Source organism: Dasypus novemcinctus, chromosome 19 (assembly GCF_030445035.2).
Source record: "Dasypus novemcinctus isolate mDasNov1 chromosome 19, mDasNov1.1.hap2, whole genome shotgun sequence".
Classification (NCBI taxonomy): domain Eukaryota; kingdom Metazoa; phylum Chordata; class Mammalia; order Cingulata; family Dasypodidae; genus Dasypus; species Dasypus novemcinctus.
The window spans coordinates 73921830-73939999 of record NC_080691.1 but is presented as its reverse complement, the minus strand read 5'-3'; the positions used below and the strand labels follow the sequence as shown (position 1 = coordinate 73939999).

The window sequence follows — 18170 nt, the reverse complement described above, 5'->3', positions numbered from 1 at the left end:
AATTATTTTCTTTTTTCCATTTCAGGAAGATTGCAAACTGCTCTGTGATAACAGTATGATACAAAGTAGACAAGAAGTTGTTTCATGCAGGTTTTAAAATGATGAAGAAAATAAGAAACCTCATAACAGACTACACAAGAGTTAATTCTATATATTTTATGCCTAAACAGAAAACATCCCTCATAGTGAATGATGTACTTCCTTCCTTCTGAACTTGTCACAGCGTTGGTTCCTCTGCTCGAGAGGAGTTGTCCCAACTACCATCTTCATGTGCTTGGCTGCCAGGTACACCTCTCTCTGCACCTGCTCATGATAAAGCTGTATCCTCTTCTTGGGGGTTAGTTAAGAGGTATGGATCTTTATTTTTGACCTGGATATAAGTAATTTGGAATGCAGTCATTTGCCTCACCTGCATCAGGGTAGTCACCCCCATGCCTCTCAGCGGTTTAAATTGAGAACCTTACTTTGTGGGGAGCCTGAGCCCTGTCTGCTGAAGGTTCAAAGCATCCATCTGGCTTTTTCTTGGTGAATGCAGTGGAGCTGCTCCCCACCACAAATCCTGGAGCCCTCCCTGCCTCTTCCTGCAAGCATGTTCTCTTCACCTGTAACAGAATTCTTGTCATTTTTTTCAACTGGCAACTTTATTTACATTTTTTCATTTATTTGCTTGTAGTTTGCTTTTATCTTTTAGGATACACCAGGGCTCAAATCCAGGACCTCCCATGTGGGAAGCAGGCATTCAACTGATTGAGCCACATCCACTCCCCTTGGCTTACATTTGCCCTTTGAAAGCAACTTTTTTCATATGGATATAAGTAAAAAGTATACTTTGAGGAATAAAGGGGTTGAAGCAATCCTTTCTGCCCTCCTGCTAATGCTCTTTGAATTGTCCAGATGGAGGGGTGATGCAAAAGGCAGGAGGAGGCGGAGAGGGCCAGCATGCTTGTGCGTGGGAGATGAGGCCTCTGCTGGAATAGCTATGTTCCCAGTCTTGCAGCTGCATGTGTGAGCCAGAAGGGAGTGCTGCAGCCTAATAAACAGATCATGGAGAAGCATACACTGGGATGGTGGAGGTGGTTGAGGTCCAGAGCCAGTGAGGCTCTGAAACAAATTCACATGTTCTTTCCAAAAGACAACAAGGGGGATCAAGCACCCCATGAGGGCAGTGCCATTTATCCCAAAGTGAAGTGCACTCCTTGTGAAGTGAAATGTTATTCCTGGCCAGTGGGAAGTTTATTTTGGATTTTAAAAATTGAAATAGTTATATTCACACAACATAAAATCCTTCCAGAGTGTAAAATCAGTGGCTCTCAGTACAATCACACAGTTGTGCAGAATTGGTTTTTTTAAATCAAACTTTAGATAGGTTTCAGGTACAGTAGAGAGAACTTTTTCTATGAACATTTGAGAGTAAGTGGAGGACCAATGCTACACCAGCTTCAAATACCTTAGTATACATTTTCTAAATACTAGGACATTTGCTGGCATATCCCCAGAACAGTCATCCACATCAAGAAATTAACACTGATGCATTGCCACCATCTAATCTTCATGACCCACTGAGGGTTCACCATTTGCCCCAGGATGATCTTCCTCACAGGGGAGCCTATTCAAAAGCACCATTGCTTTGGTCTCCTTGAGGCAGAGTCAGTTCCTCTGCCTCACTTGGCCCTGTTGAAGATCAGTCACATGCTAGGTATTATGGGGTCTGTCTGACACTCTTTCCTGGGGTGTCACAGTTGAGTCCCTGTGGCTAGACCTTTGCAGTGTGATGTTGTGTCCTCCTAACAGTATCCAGCATATGGTCAGGGCCACTGTATTGACTGGTTCTGTGGAAGGCAACACTATCCTTTCTCAGTGATCCAGTTTGGCTCCTGAGCAGACTTCTCCACTGGGAGGTCCCTTCTCTGGCCTCATTAAAAGTGTCCCTATCCTATGCCTTAGGAAACGCCTCTCTATTGGTTTCTTTATCTGCATCAGCATAGACTCCTGGGGTACAGTTTAAGTCCTGGAGAAGAAGATCATTATTTAGTTGCTGCTTCTGACTTGGTCAGTGGAGCCTGACCAGACAGCTTCTCTCTCACTGAGAGAGGCCCTTACGTTCTGTAAGCATCTCCTTTATGCCACAGAAAGATGATCGAGAGGAGTGCTGTCCAAGTGAAATATAATGTGAGTCAAAGATGCCATTGTAAATTTTATAGAAGCCATGTTCAAAAAGAGGACAAAGGTGAAATTTATTCTTACTTATATATTTGACATGATATATCCAAAATAAATTTTATTCTTCCTGATATATTTGAAACACAATGTACAAAATACTATCAGTTCAGGAGGCAGTCAGCACAGCAAGATTACTAATGGGAACTTTACATTCTTTTATTCATACTATGTCTTCCAAATGTACATTGCATGATACATAAAGAAGACTGGAAAGATAGCATATTATATATATACTATGCAAAGTACAATATATTTTTAAGATGAAATTCACTGCTTTTTAAAATTTATTTTTCTCCTTAGTATTCCAGCATCACATAATAATTGATAAAAATTGATAGAATGACAGGGAAAACTAGATAGGTCTAGTTTTTAACATTTATGGCGATATTTTAAAAACTAAAAAGTGATAGAATGACAAGGAAAACTAGATAGGCATAGTTTTTAACAAAAATTTCCAATAACAAATAGATCGAGGAAACAAATTAATAAATATCTAGAAAATTGAAACACACTGACAATCTTTTCCACAGACAAAAAGAGTACTGTGTCCTGCAAGGAAAGACTATACAGGTTTTTGTGTGAATTCACAGAATATTTACCAAAAATACCCTAAACTCTCATGTACTGGCCCATAAAGAAATTCTGCACAAATTTTAAAAATAGATATTTTTCGGGTCATGTTCTCTAGCTTAAACACAATTAATTTATAAGTCATTAGCAAAAAGAACAAAAACCTCCGCATATTTTAGAATTTAAAAACACCCTGGTAAATAACTCATGGGTTATAAATAAAATGACATAGAGTTATAACTGAATGATAACAATTCTCTTACAAAATAAAATCTGTAGGATGCAGGAAAGTGCTTTATGATGGGACGTTTATACCATTACAAATCTACACTTACCTACTTCACTGTCCTATTCTTACTGTCACCCTGGATAGGTCATGCCCCAGGGCACTTCTCTTTTGTCCTCTCTGTGGGCGTCATGGGGTCAAACCACATGCCACATCTTTATACCTTCAGCTACATGTATGCACACTCACCATTTTTATCCACATCTGTTTCCCACACACAGTTATGCTCCCATTTCATTTGTAAATGTAGAAAAGTAAAAAAGATCACACAAAACAGCCACAGACAAAACACCTATATTCTGTAATGGTTGACAGATATGACCTATGTACTTTTGATGTAATCCACTGTGCTAAAGTATCTGTAACTTGTGACTTCATCCATAACATCCCCTTCTGTTCCCTGTTTCCCTCTCACACACACCTACATGCCCACAGTGACAATTCAAGTTCCTCTCATTTTATTTTTCCTCTCTTCCGCATAAAATACTGTTGAGTTTGAGCACCATCCTTGGGCTTAACATGGGTTAGGAAATTCTGAGCATTGCTCTAAAATTGCACTTGGAGGGTCATAAGTCTGCATGTGCCCACCCACCCCTCTTTTTATATCACAGTACTTTTCTCCTCACCTGAAACCATGAGTAGCTCTGAGGGTGCAGTGTTTCTGGACCTCAGAATTGGACTCCAAAAACAGGGTGATAACTCTTTGGACTTCTCTCTGCAAGGAATATAAAAAGTACACATAGCATTTAAGGACTTTTGCTCCAAAAATTACCTCAAAAATAGGCTGTGAAGACTGCAAAGCATCCTATAAGCATGATTATTGATTTAATTTGCAGTACCTCAAAAGCCATCAGTTCCTAGGAGTCTGTGTGAGCCCTTGTGAGTTTACTGCACACATAGAATATGTAAGCAAAGCTTCAAGTGGCTTCTTGTGTCATGGTCTGCAGCAAAAAGATGCCTTTCTATCCTTACCTACCCCTGGCTCGACTGGACCATCCTATCAGTGGGCTCCTTTACAACTGGGTGGAATGAACTGCACTGGACCTCATGACCTCTTCAAGAGAGGAAGAGAGAGAAGACTGAGTGTGGTCCCAGCTGGAGTTTGCAAACATGTTAGAGACAGGAAGCATGGGCAAGGGAAGAAAGTAGAAGACGAACCATGTGGGAAGAGGAAGTCAGGAAGCCAGTGAGATGTTTTAAGAAGTAGGGAGTGACACAGGGTGCTAGGTCCCTCCAGGTTGGGAGATCTGGGCTGAGAAAGGCTCTGGATGTGGAAGCAAGATTTTTGAGGCTTACCGAGAATGACAGTTGGGATATAGGTCATGGTGGTGTCATAGACATGTCTTACACATTTGGTGAGCTGTGAAATGGAAGCCATGAGGCAAAGGACAGTCAGCTGGGATGGGGCAGCTGTCAAATCACTGCAGGCTGGTGTAGCTTTGTTTGCTCTAAAAATCTAAGAGATGAGGCCCACTGTAATCACATGAACCTGCAAATGCAGAGATTGAGCTTAAGAATGATTCCACCTGCCACTGCTGCTTTGAAAATGGAGGGAGATGTGAACAGCATATAGAAACAAACAAATTATCCCAAGTCCTGGCTAAGCTTAGAAGTGAACTCTCCCTAGAACCTTCAGGGAAGAATGCAGCCCTTGGGACACTTTGATTTCTGCCTCAGGAGACTCTGAGGAAAGGACTCAGCTAAGCTCACCTAGATTTCTGACCCACAGAAACTGCTGCATGATAAATGGGTGGTTCTTGTTATTTGGCAATCAAATACTAATACAAGCTAATTGATACACTTTTGCTGAATGAAGCTTTAAAAAATAGAATGCAAGTATCTTCATACATGTGATCTTGCTCTCTACACATATATTTTATTCGAGAAATTGTGGGTTTATAACACCATCATGCATAAAATACAGCATTCCCACACAACCCTATTATTAACACTTTTCATTAATCTATTTGTTACAATTGATGATGACACATTTCTATAATTATACTATTAACTATGGTTTAACATAGGATTCACCGTGTGTGTAGTTCAGTTTCATGGATTTTAAAAATATTTTATTCTTTTACCATCTATACAAGCTAAAATTTCCCTTTTTAGCCATATTCAGATATAGATATTCTAATTGTTTCCAAAAAAATAAGATCATACACTATTTGTACTTTGTGTCTGACATATTTGACTCGATATGATGTAATCAAGGTTCATCTATGCTGTCTCATACATCAGAATTTTTTTTCATTTTTATGGCCCTATTCATATTTTCATCCTAACTGGTCAGTTTCTATATATCCATTCAATTTAATACTTCATAACAAATAAACAGGCCAACAGATACATTAGCAATAAGTCAGTCTGACAGTGACCACTAGAAGGAGCTACTTTATAAAGTTCAACAGTAAGTTTTCTGCTAAGATGTGCCCATGGTTAGCAGCATCACAGCCCAAAGGCTTCTACTGCATGGATTTTTTGCATTGGCATTGTGTCAAGTGATCTAGACATAGTCCCCTTTCTCTAAAAATGGAGACTCTAGCTATTACAATTTTGGCTCAAAGAATTAGGCTGTGAGTGGTTGTCTAAGATTCTTTCCTGTTTAGTCAAAGGTGAGCATATTGAGGTTAGAGAGCAGGGGTGCAATACCCAAACAAGGATAATGTGAAAAAAGTGTTTATAAAAGAAGCTTTTTCATTATAAATGTAATCAGCACATGTATGTTGAGGTAAATATTGTACATCACAGACATTAAACAGTTCACTTAACACTATGTTGTGGGAAGATTCTTGTTACTTGATCTTCTATGATTGCACATTTTCATCTTGGGGGTAGACTAGTTTTTTACACTTATTTTTTATTAGAGAAGTTTTGAGCTTACAAAACAATCATGAATAATGTACAGAATTCCCACACATCATCCCTCCACCAATACCTTACACCATTGTAGAACATTTGCTACACATTCTAAAAGAGCATAATCAGACTATTACCACTCACTATGGTCCACAGCATACACTTGGTATATTTTTCCATGCCCCCTATTATTAACACACCATATTAATGTTATACATTTTTTATAGTTCATGAGAGAATATTTGTACTATTAATCACAGTCCACCTTCCATCACAGGGTTCACTCTGTTATATAGTCCCATTCCTTATATATTTTCTCTGAAGTATATGCTCAGTGGCTCTCACTTTTATCACAGAGTTGTGCAGTCATTGCCCCCAGTAAACCTTTGAACAATTTCCTTAGTCCAAAAGAAAATTTCACATAACCACTTCTATTGACCCTTAGCATTGATATAGTGCCTTCTTTGGCTTTCATATAAGAATATTATGACATTGCTATTAACAATAGATCTTGAGTTACATTAATTGTATTTTCCCATGCATCACTAAACTCTTACTACCTTGTAACAGTGATGTACATTTGTTTCTTTTCATAGACTATTCTTGTATATGTACTATTAACCACAATTCTCATCCATCTCTGGGTTCACTGTTATTTGGTCTCTAGATTGTTCTCTGGGTTTCTTACAATTGACAACCCTTTCAGCCACTACACTCACTATTATGTATTTCCAACAACTCTTTACATTTCCATGGAGTTTTTCTTTTAAACTGTGTACTTAAAAGTGGATCATGACCTTTATAATGAACATCTTTCTGCCCCTGTGATTTTGAAGGAAAAACAAGTCTGGGTAGTTTTGTTTCACATTTGTGCAGCACACCTGGGCACAGCTATTGTGAGGGAGTATGTTTACTTAACATCTGCTTGAGTCAGGAATGAGTCTGAAAAAGTCATAACTCCCCAGAGCTTATGATCTACACCAAATATAAATAGGGATAATTAAAGTGGGAGCTATATAGCTGCACACATATGTAGAGATGAGCATAGAAAAGAGATGATCATGGTCTAATTTTGTGAATTAGTTCAGCAGTCATGGTGAAGAAGGGAGAGAATAATTCTGGATTTTTGCAAATCAGTATAAATCAAATAAATGTTAATTTTAAGTAAAGTAATATTATTTTCTACTAATTATATCATGACATTATTTTTTGAGGTACTGGGGTTGAGGATAGAACACAGAACCTTGTATGTGGGAAGACAGTGCTCAACCACTTGAGCTACATCTGCTCCCCTATCATCAATTATTTTAAATATCCTATCATAGATGAATTGTTTTCTAACTAATTTGAATTGAGAAGAGAATACAGCTATCATATAAAACCGTTTCAGTGAACATACAATCTTACCTATGATCAGATGATTTCATGACCTCATCCCTTTTCTTTGGGTATAATATCTAAATTCATAGACTAGTAAGAGAAGTCATTTACTTTTTTTATAGCCTCAAACTGATTCTGATATAAAGCCAAATTTAACTACCACTGTATTACAATACCTGTTTAATCTAAACCTCCTTGCTATTTTTCAACTGTGAATTAATCCTTTAATAATTGGAAAATGTTATAATACTCTCAAGTATTTTACTGAGTTCAAAAATTAATTTTATATTCATAAAATATCCTCCACTGTTTTCATATGTAAGTCATACTTAACTTATTTAGTAATTCTTTAGTTTTACCTCTTATTCTGAACTTACAACCATGTTTTGTTGAAAATCAGTAACAGCAACAAGGAATTGGAAAAAAATGGAAATTCCATCCTCTCTTAAACTATTCTGGAATGGTGATCCATAAATTAGTAGAAAATTAAACATACATTTAGGAAAAGCAGGATAAGAAGTTACAGAGGAAGTAGATCTCAGAATAACATCCAAGTACACTTCCCTTAAAGAATGGCAAACACTGAGTTCACAATCAAAACCCTTTTTTTAAAAGTGTGATAACATGTTGAACAGCCTGGAGCAGGAGACTTCTTTTGCTTTTATCCTGAGTATAAAAAACAACTAAAAGGGAAAACTGGAGATGTGTTGCAGGAAAAAGGAGAACACATGGGAGGCTCTTTTTACAGGGTGCACTCCTTGCGCATGGGGCTCCCCTATGCGGGGGGCACTCCTTGCGCGTGGCACAGCACTCTTTGTGCGTGGCACAGCACTCCTTGCGCGCATCAGCACTGTGCGTGAGCTAGCTCCACACGGGTCAAGGAGGCCTGGGGTTTGAACCGTGGACCTCCCATGTGGTAGACAGATGCCCTATCCACTGGGCCAAGTCCGCTTCCCAAGTGGAGCTTTCAATTCCAGCTGCAGAACAGCTTCTGAGGCAGCTTGTGCTTGCAGCAGAGGATGGGCACAGGCATCCACGGTGTGGAGCCTCTGCTTAGGAGTCTTCTCTACAGATGGGCAGTCTTCTCCTTCCACTCCTTCAGGGTTGTTGCAGGATGCTCTTCTGGTCTCCTGGAACCCCCAAGCAAGTGCTCCAGCTAGCTCCAGAGAGCTCTGGGTGTTTGCTAACTACCCAGCAGGAGCTGACTCTAGGAGCTCCTTACTCTGCCACCATCTTGCTGGTTCTAGTCAGCTGGGTATAGTTTTAGCCTTTGGGTAGGAAAGCTCTCTTTATTCTATATACTTGAAAACAGCTCTTAAATTTTATAGGAATATAAAACATATATTTTTAATTAGGCTTTAATTAGACCAACTCCAAGACACATACTCAAGAGAATTTTGAGAGCAGAAAGAGAAAAGCAATGCATAACATATAAGGGATATCCAATAAGATTAAGTGCTGATTTCTCACCAGATACCATGGAGGCAAGAAGACAGTGGTCTGATATATTTAAGATACTACAAGAGAAAAACTTCCAGCCAAGAATCTTATATCCAGCAAGACTGTCTTTCAAAAATGAGGGTGAAATTAGAATATGCACAGATAAACAGAAACTGAGAATTTCTAAGCAAGATACGAGATTTTCAGGCAATACGAAAGGGTGTGCTAGAGACTGAAAAGAAAAGACAGGAGAGAGGGGTCTGGAAAAGAGTCAATATAATTGATATAGTGGGAATTATATCAATAAAAGTAAATAAAAGTGTCAAAAGAGTGGTGAAAATAAAATGACAGATAAAACTCAAGTAGTCAGGAATAAACTTAACCAATGATGTAAAGCATTTGTATTCAGAAAACTGCAACTCAATGTTAAAACAAATCAAAAAAGCCGTAAATAACTGGAAGAACATTACATGCTCATGGATTGGAAGACTAAGTATCATGAAGATGTCAATTCTACTCAAATTGATATACAGATTTAATGCAATCCCGATAAAAATTCCACCAGCATTAAAGAAAAAATTAAAAATGCAATCATTAAATTTTTTATTTGGAAGGATAAGGAGTCCTGATTAGCCAGAAACATCATAAAAAGTGAAAGTGAACCCTCATTTCCAGATTAATCATAATACCTACCTATAGTGGCAAAAACAGCATGGTACTTATCTAAAAACAGACACAATACACCAATGGAACCAAATTTATGATTCAGAAATAGACCCTTTATGTATGGTCAAGTGATTTTTGACTAGTTTGTCAAAGTCACACAGCTCGGGCAGAACAGTCCAGTCAACAAAAGGTGCTGAAAGAATTGGACATCCATAGCCGAAAGAAGGAAAGAGGACACCTATCTCACATCTTATCAAAAATTAACTCAAAATGGATCAAAAAACTAAAAATAAAAGCAAGAACCATAAAACTTCTAGAGGAAATTGTAGGAAAATATCTTCAATACCTGGTGGTAGATGGTGGATTCTTAAAGGAGATAAGAGAAGGACTGAGTGGACTACTGATGTTTAATGTATGTAGAAGTTTTAATTAGCTTTACTGTAAAGGTATGGAAATGTACAGAGTGGATGGTAACACACAGTGAGTAACAGCTAGTTTATAAATGGGGATATGACTAAAAATGGTAGTCTAGTTATGTAAATGCCAATCAACAGAATGCTAGAGAATAATCTAGGAAGTGGACAGCACAGTAAACCAAGAGGTGGATGAGAATTGTGGTTGATGGTACAGATGCAAGAGTGTCCTTTGTTAGCTAGAACAAACGTATATCACTGCACGGTGTTGGGAATGTGGAGAAGCATGGGGAAAATACGCTGGAGTGAACTATGGACTGTGGTTAGCAGTAATAATATAATATTATTGCATCTATGCAAAAGATGTACTGTGCTGATACTGAGGCAGTATGGAAAATGTGAGCCAAATGTACACTATGGACATGGTAACAATCAGATGATATTATTTTATCTGCAGCAAATGACACACTACATTGTGGCATGTTGATGGAGGGGTGCAGTTTGGGAATTGTGTACATGTACCCGATTGTTTAAGTTTCCAACTTCTGTCAAAAAATATATATTTAAAAAATAATAGTGTGGGTGAAGGGAAAAACACACCAAATGTACGACAAGGACTCTGTAAGATTTTGACAATATTCTTTCATAATTTGTAACAAACATCTCATGACAATGCAAGGTGTTGGTGGATGATTGATGTATGGGACCCCTGTATGATGTTATGCGTGTTTGCTTTGCAGGTTCACAATTTTTACTATACACTTAATTGTTTATTACATTCATATAAAAATGATATAAATAATAGGATTGATTAGGGGAAAAATACTTTTAGTAGTAATATTTTGACAATGCTCTTTAATTAGTAGTTAAAAAGGTTTAAAAACAATGCAAGTTATCGGTGGTAGGGTGAGATGTTATATGTTTTGTTTGATGTTATGTATGTTTGTTTTGTAAGTTCACAACTATTATACACGTATTATTTTATGTACGTTTATGTATGAGTGATATATTTCAATAAATTTTTAAAAAAATAGTACACCTTGCTGCAGAAACAGTGCAATGTTTTCTGTTTTCACCCTGGGGCACACTGCACGTTTTCAAGGATTCACAGAATAACCTGTAAAAAAGCATTTTTTTTAATACTGTTGTATTGCAGAATCTGACAAAATAACCAAGGCTTTAATTAAAAAATGGAGAAAAAAAATTCTTTAAGTACTATGCAACAGTGGATATTACAAAATTATAGTCACTCACGCCAACATGGAATAATCTTGTAAATCTAACCTTGAACAATAAAAAAAGTACAGAAGACATGAATCATGAATAAGTATATGAGTACAGTGGAAAATCTATAAAACTGTCAACATATATTTTTGGGACTTAAAAATGTTCTTAATATCTAAAGATTAGCCAGAAATTGATAATCACAAAATTAAAGATAGTAATTATGTCTGAGGGTGGGAAAGTGACCTAATGAGTTAGATGTTCTGAGAATGCTTCAAAGTTATTGATAGTGTGCAACTCATTATGATTTAGTGAGTGACCTGGCACTTTTTGTATAATTATTACATATATTAAATATATCTTTTGCATAGTTGCTGGAAATATGGCCAATGGAACTGAGCAACTGTATTTTTAGTTTAATTTTTATTTACTTTAAATTAAAATACATCAAAGTTTAGGAGCTAGTGGTTATCATATTGGACAGCAAACCTGTCTTATATTTCATTTTCTGTAAATGTGAAAAAATGAAAAAATAATCTTAACCTGCTAACAGTTGGACCTTCTCAAAGCCAACCTCCTCCTTAAAACCTCAATGAACAGCAACTGCACCAGGAGCTTCCTAAATCACCACAGGAATAAGTTCCAGTTTGATTTGGGCATTAGCATTAGCTGAGGCCCTCCTGAGTCTGTTTTCTGTTCTTTTCCTCATTCAATTCCCCCTCCACCTCTCCTCCCTCCTTGGGGGTTTGTAGAAGTAGAGGGAAGAAGGGCCCCATCCCTTCAGCAGCTAAGGAAGGGATTCTTGAACTGAGGAGAACTGCTAAGAAGAAGAAATCAATCGATTTTTGTATACTGACCTTATTCTTTTCTTTTTATCTTTATGACTTCTCATTAAGGCAGTTGATAGCTGTATTTCTTTTGAATTTGCAAATTTATGGCACTGAATAGTATGAAAATTTCAGAGTCAGAGGGGAACCTGGAGAAGTTGCATGTCCACAGCATACTGTGAGCACCAAGTGTCCTCTGCAGCACTCTGTGACCAAAAGGTGACCAACCTGCAATTATTTTGTCCCAATGGAGTCTCAGATCTCTCAGCAAATAACTCCCTGTTAGGCCGTGGGCTGTATCATTGCTTCCTCTGTGAGGACAAAATCTTTACCCCCAGGACCACAGGGGGAGACACTCTTTTTCTGCAACAACTTGGGCTTTGCCCAGTGAGTAAAAAGCTTCCTGCTGGCATTCCTGATGCTGAGGATGGGTCTTTTGCATGGTTTCTCTGAGATAATTTTTTTCTCCTAAATATCATTTGAGATGATTTTCCTTAAACCATTCATTTTCTCCATTGTTCCTTTGTGTTTCATTCTTTACTTTGTCATGGAACATTTTAGCTTGACATGGAACTTCCCAATCAAGGCATGCTACACTGTCTTTTACTGATTCAGGATTATTTGAACTGAGAAATTCTGATACAGTGGAAAAGCATATGCAATAGTGACAATGAATACAAAAAATGTTGGGACCTTCCAGTTGGTAAGTTGGGACAGTCTGGTCCCAGATTCATTATATTGAAGCCCAAGAAGAAAGATAACACGTATGAAAATTTTAAAGTTGCAAATACAGAAAAATCATAAAGTGGGGTAAAGTCTTCATGGAAATTATATATAAAATTACATGGAACACTTGGTATATTTACATTTGCAAAATACACCAAATGTGAGCTACAGACTATAACTAGTAGTAATATATTAAGGATGCTCTTTCATAATGTTACAAATGTTTTATAGCAATTCAAAGTATTAGTGGTGTGGTGATGTATTAGAGCCCTGTATAATATTATGCATGCTTGTTTTGGAAGTTCATTTCTTTTACTATACACATATTGCTTATATATGTTCATATATAATGGATATACTTAAATAAAATTTTTAAATGCAACAAATGACTACATTTTTGTAGTTAGAAAATTTTTAAAAAGGATTTTTAGCTTTGTACGTGAAGAATATAAAAGCAAGAAGGGTTAAAGTTTTTTGATATGAAGACTACTTGAAACGTAGAATAACAAAAGAATTCCTCCATTTGAATACAGTACTGAAAGGTTAACTTGTTTTAATATGAGAGTGTTAAAACAAATTCAGAGCAGAGGGAAGATGTTTTGTTTAATTGGGAGATTCTTTGCTCTCCATGATTAGTATGCATATATTAATGATTATATATATATTTTTTCTATGATAACTTTGAGAAAGAACAATTCTTGAAGTCTTTTTTTAAAAAACATTTCCTTCCTAAGTAAGGTTACTTTTCTCAATCCTGTTAAAAACATTTTCAAGTTTGAACATACAATGTGACAAGAAAGTATGCTTTGCTACTTCCTGAATTACCCAGAAACCTTTGAAGCAAACTTTTGAGAACTTCAAAGATTATGCCAGTCTCTACACTTTATAACCTGAACCTAGAGGAGAAAAGTGGTTTGCCTGAAGTATATAGCTAGTTAGTGGCAGAAAAGGAGACCAGTAACTAGACTTCTTTTACTCTTGTCTTTCATTATTCCACATTCTGTGACTGCTAATTTTGAGTTTGCTACATTTGGGCTACACACCTTAAAATATCCATTTTATAAATGACTCCGTGGAATGGGGATTGACCAGTTTTCCTAAGTGGTTGTAGATTTCATGAAAAATGAAAACAATGAAAAAGAAAGTTATCAAAACGAGGTTCTGATTCAATTCTTGGGTTTCAAACAAAGATTTATTTGTAGGGAGAACGTTCATGATGTTAGCAAGATTCATTTATGAGGAAATTATTACCGATCTGTGTAAGTTAAAGGGTTTGGTTAGATGTTAAGAAATAGTAACTGAACATTCAGTTAATTATGAAGGGAAGAACAGGTCAGGAAATTGAAAGAAAAGTTTTTCAAAAGAGGTTTTTGTTTCAAGATGGAAGAGACAAATATGAGCTTAAATGTTGAGATGTATTGTGAAAAGGAGAGGATTCTGGAAAAGAAATTAAATTTATAATCAATAATATAGTTCTGAACAAAACAAGAGAAAAAGTATTCAGTTGGAGGCATTGGACTTAGCCAGAGAACATGATTTTTCAATTAAATAGTAGAGTAGCCAAACTATAAATTCAGTGATATTTGAAGATATTAAGGAATTATAGTATAATCTGGCATATTTCACAATCCATCTGCTTTGTAGGAGGTAACTTCACCAGTAAAAACTGAGAGGAATGGTGAGAATGCACAATCACCAAAAAGTATGGAGAAAATTTTAAGTGTTTATGGAGTATGAAAATGTGATTTAACTAGCAACACCTCGTAAGGTTGCCAGATATATGGGAAAGCCACTAGTATTTATGCCTCTTTATTTAGATGAAGATCAATATCCTAATCATAATGATTCATGGAAAAATATAAGTATTTGGAGTCAAGGACTACTGGCGTTTTCATCAGTGGATGTGGTAAATAATAGGGACATGGTTAAAGGTTTGTTTGATACGTATATTTTGATGCCTATATAACTATGGATTAAACTGGGCATTAGAGATAGAAGCTCATGTCTGGCAAGGAGTGTAGGACCTCTGATGATTGATGTGAGGGCCATTCCAGATAAAACCTAGGAGTGGTAAGTAACTCTCCAGGAATTTGAGCTTGGCAGACAGGCAGAGAAAAATTCACATTTTTGCTGTGACTTTTTCTAATCATGTACTTTTGTCATATTACTAAAGTTTTGACTTCTGAGCATGTCATTAATTTGTAAATTACCACAATCAGAAGTATTGCTATTAAATAAACAAATATATATAAATCTTCAAGAACAGCCTCGCATTTAATACAACTTTTTTTCTTGACCCCAGGTACAAATGGATGAGCTAATCTTGCTTTTGTTCAAAATACGTTATGATCACTTGTTGAAGAAATGAATTTAATTAATGATATTTGGGAATAATTTATAATTTACAGATGATAAATACTTTCACATACACTCATGTAAACATATACAGAGAGAAACAGAAATACAGGATGTTGCCCCTAATGATGGCTTATTTAGGACAGAACTTCAGCTGCCACTTTTGTAAAGCTGAACAGCCAGCTATCATCCCAAAACTCTTCATTCGATGGAACCTGAGCCTCCCTGCCTTATGAGGATTGCAGGACAGGATAGAAATCTTATAACCCATGTAATTTGACTATATTCTGATGCAGAACATTGCAAACATTTTTTTTCTTTAAAATTGTTGTGGGTTTATGGTAGAATCATGTACAAAATACAGAATTCCCATATAACACACTATTATTAGTACCTTACATTGGGTGTGGAATATTTGCTAAAATTGATGAGAGCAAATTGTTATAATTGTACTATTAACTATATTCCATGGATTATGTGAGCGTTCATTGTTTGTATAGTGTAGCTCCAAGAGTTTTTAAAAATAAGTTCATTGTTACCATATATACACTCTAATAGCTCCCCTTTTAATCACATTCAGATACATAGTTCAGTGTTGTTAATTGTGTTCACACTGTTGTGCTACAATGACCACAATCCATTCCCAAAACAATTCCATCATTCAAAATAAGAACCTTGTACGTTTTATGTCTTAACTTTCTATACCCTCTACCAGCTCCATCTCTTGGATACCTACATTCCAGAGTCTGGCTCTGAATTTGCGTTTTGCATTATTTGAAATCAGGAAAATCATACAATGCCCACTAGTACGTTAGTGTATAAATTACTTCACTCAACATATTTCAAGATGTATCCATGCTGAATTAAGATTTCATTTCTTTATGTCTGAATATTCAATTGTTATATAAAATACATAGATATATACAAAAGCACTAATGACATTTTATTTATCCACTCATCAGTTGATGGACAATTTGGTTGTTTCCTTTTTTGGCAATTGTGAATAATGCCATTATGAATTTCAATGTGCAAGTATCTGTTGAACTCCCTGTTTTCAATACTTTGGGTTATATATGAAAGAATGGGTTTGCTGGGTCATATGGTTATTCTATACTTAGCTTTCTAAATAACTGCCAATCTGTCTTCCATAGCATCTGTACTATTTTACATTATTACCAGCAATAAGTGTTATTTCTCTCAAACTTCTCCAACATTTGGTATTTTGTGATATTTTAAAAAAGCATTCATTCTAATGGGTGTGAAGTTGTATCCCATTGTGGTTTTGATTTGTATATCCTTGATGGCTAATGATATTAAGCATCCTTTCAGGTGCTCTCTGGCCATTTGTAGATATTTGGAGAGATGTCTATTCAAACCTTATGCCAATCTTTTCATTGGGTTGTTTGTATTTTTGTTGTTCAGCTGAAAGTTTCTTTATACATTATCAATATTAAATATTTATCAGATATGTGTATTACAAACATTTTCTCACATTTTGTAGGCTGTCATTTTATTTTCATAATGGAGCCATACGAGGCAAAAATTTCTTAATTTGGAAACAGATATGACTCAAGTTGGGCAACTTCCTCCCCCATGGGAGATGCTGGGATGGACTCCAGTACCTCTTAAAGATAATGAGCAGACATTGAGGGAAAAAAAAATCCAACATGGAGAAAATGAACAAAACCAATGAGCAAGACAATGAGCAAAGAATGAGCAGTAAGAGAGCAAAAACAAATGAGCAGGGAGTGGATGTGGCTCACGAAGTTGAACTCCCATCTCACACATGGAAGATCTTGGGATTGGTTCCCAAAGCATTCAAAAGAAAAAAAAAAAAAAAAAAAAACAGAAAATGAGCAGACAATGAGTAAAATCAATGAGGAGATAATGAGCACAAAGAATGAGCAAAAACAGAAAGTAAACTGATAAGGGAGCTATCTTGGTGAGGAAGTTCTTAATTTTGATGATGTCCCATTTTTCTATTTTTCTTTTGTTGCTTGTACTTATGGTATAAATTCTAAGAAACCATGGCCTAAGACAAGGTCCTAAAGAACCTTTCCTATGTTTTCTTCTAGGAGATGGAGAGTTCTGGCTCATATATTTAGTTCTCTGATCCATTTTGAGTTGATATTTGTATAAAGTGTGAGACCGACGTCCTACTTGCTTTTTATGCAACAGGATATCCCACTCTCACAGCAGCATTTTTTGAAGAGACTATTCTTCCCCGATTGAGTGGTCTTTTGATGAAGAGAATTTTGAAGACCTGATATGAAGTATGGGTATCAATGATTCCTCCAAGTAAAGGTATTCCTTCCATTGATTAACCCCATCATGAAATATTTCTTAAGTTGATTATTTGATATTTAGATCCAAGGGGGAAAGTTCTAAAGGAAAGGGTTGAAAGAGGATCTTTTTAGAAATCAATGTAGAACTAAAATGATTTAGACAAATGTATGGAGAATGGCAGGAGCAGGATTGAGCAGGGAAGCAGTCAGGATCCAAAAGGCTGGTATGGAGTTCCGATAAATAATGGCACTACCATTATTTATTAAACTAAGAATAGCTCTGTGTGAGAAATACCACAATGTTTACCAGATGGTAGAAGCCAAAATCAATCTATGGTATGAGTTAGAGATTTCTTTTTTTGGATTGAGAGAAGAGACTGAAAACTCTGAACTCCATGAGATAATTATCATTTAAAATGCAATGACTTTAATGTTCTTATCTCTAAAATATCTTTATTCCCACATTGTTTATAAGCAACAATAGCCATAGAATTTTATTTTTGAATCTGTGAGAGTCCTCCCCCTATTTCTCTTAGAACATAATGCATATTCCTATTTGTTGGCTTTTTTTTTTCACTACCTGGTGAATACTCTAATAACATATCAAAGCCAAAATACATTTTCTTATGAAGAAAATCTCCCATACAATTATAATATTGTCAGTAGGAATTTAACAACATAATACTGTTCATGTTCACACTTCATGTGTAAAGTTTATGAAGTCACTTCCTACTAAAAGATCATGTAGATGCTTCTGTACATTGTCTTCTAGGAGTTTTATGGTCTTGGCTCTTACATTTAGGTCTTTAATTATCTTGAATTAATTTTTGTAAAGGATGTGAAATGGAATCCTCTCTCTTTTGAATATGGATATCCAATTCCTCAAGCACCATTTGTTGAAGAAGCTATTCTATCT

General features: G+C 36.1%; 1 protein-coding gene across 2 annotated transcripts in view; it reads right to left on the bottom strand.

The window, feature by feature from the left end:
• The window catches only part of LOC101426402 (zinc finger protein 596-like), a 192454-nt gene that overhangs the window by 107539 nt on the left and 66745 nt on the right, over nucleotides 1-18170 (bottom strand). For both annotated transcript variants that reach the window (XM_058281945.2, XM_071209961.1), the window contains exon 2: nucleotides 3703-3791. The gene's annotated coding sequence lies outside the window, so the exon portion shown is untranslated. The remainder of the gene's footprint in view (nucleotides 1-3702; nucleotides 3792-18170) is intronic.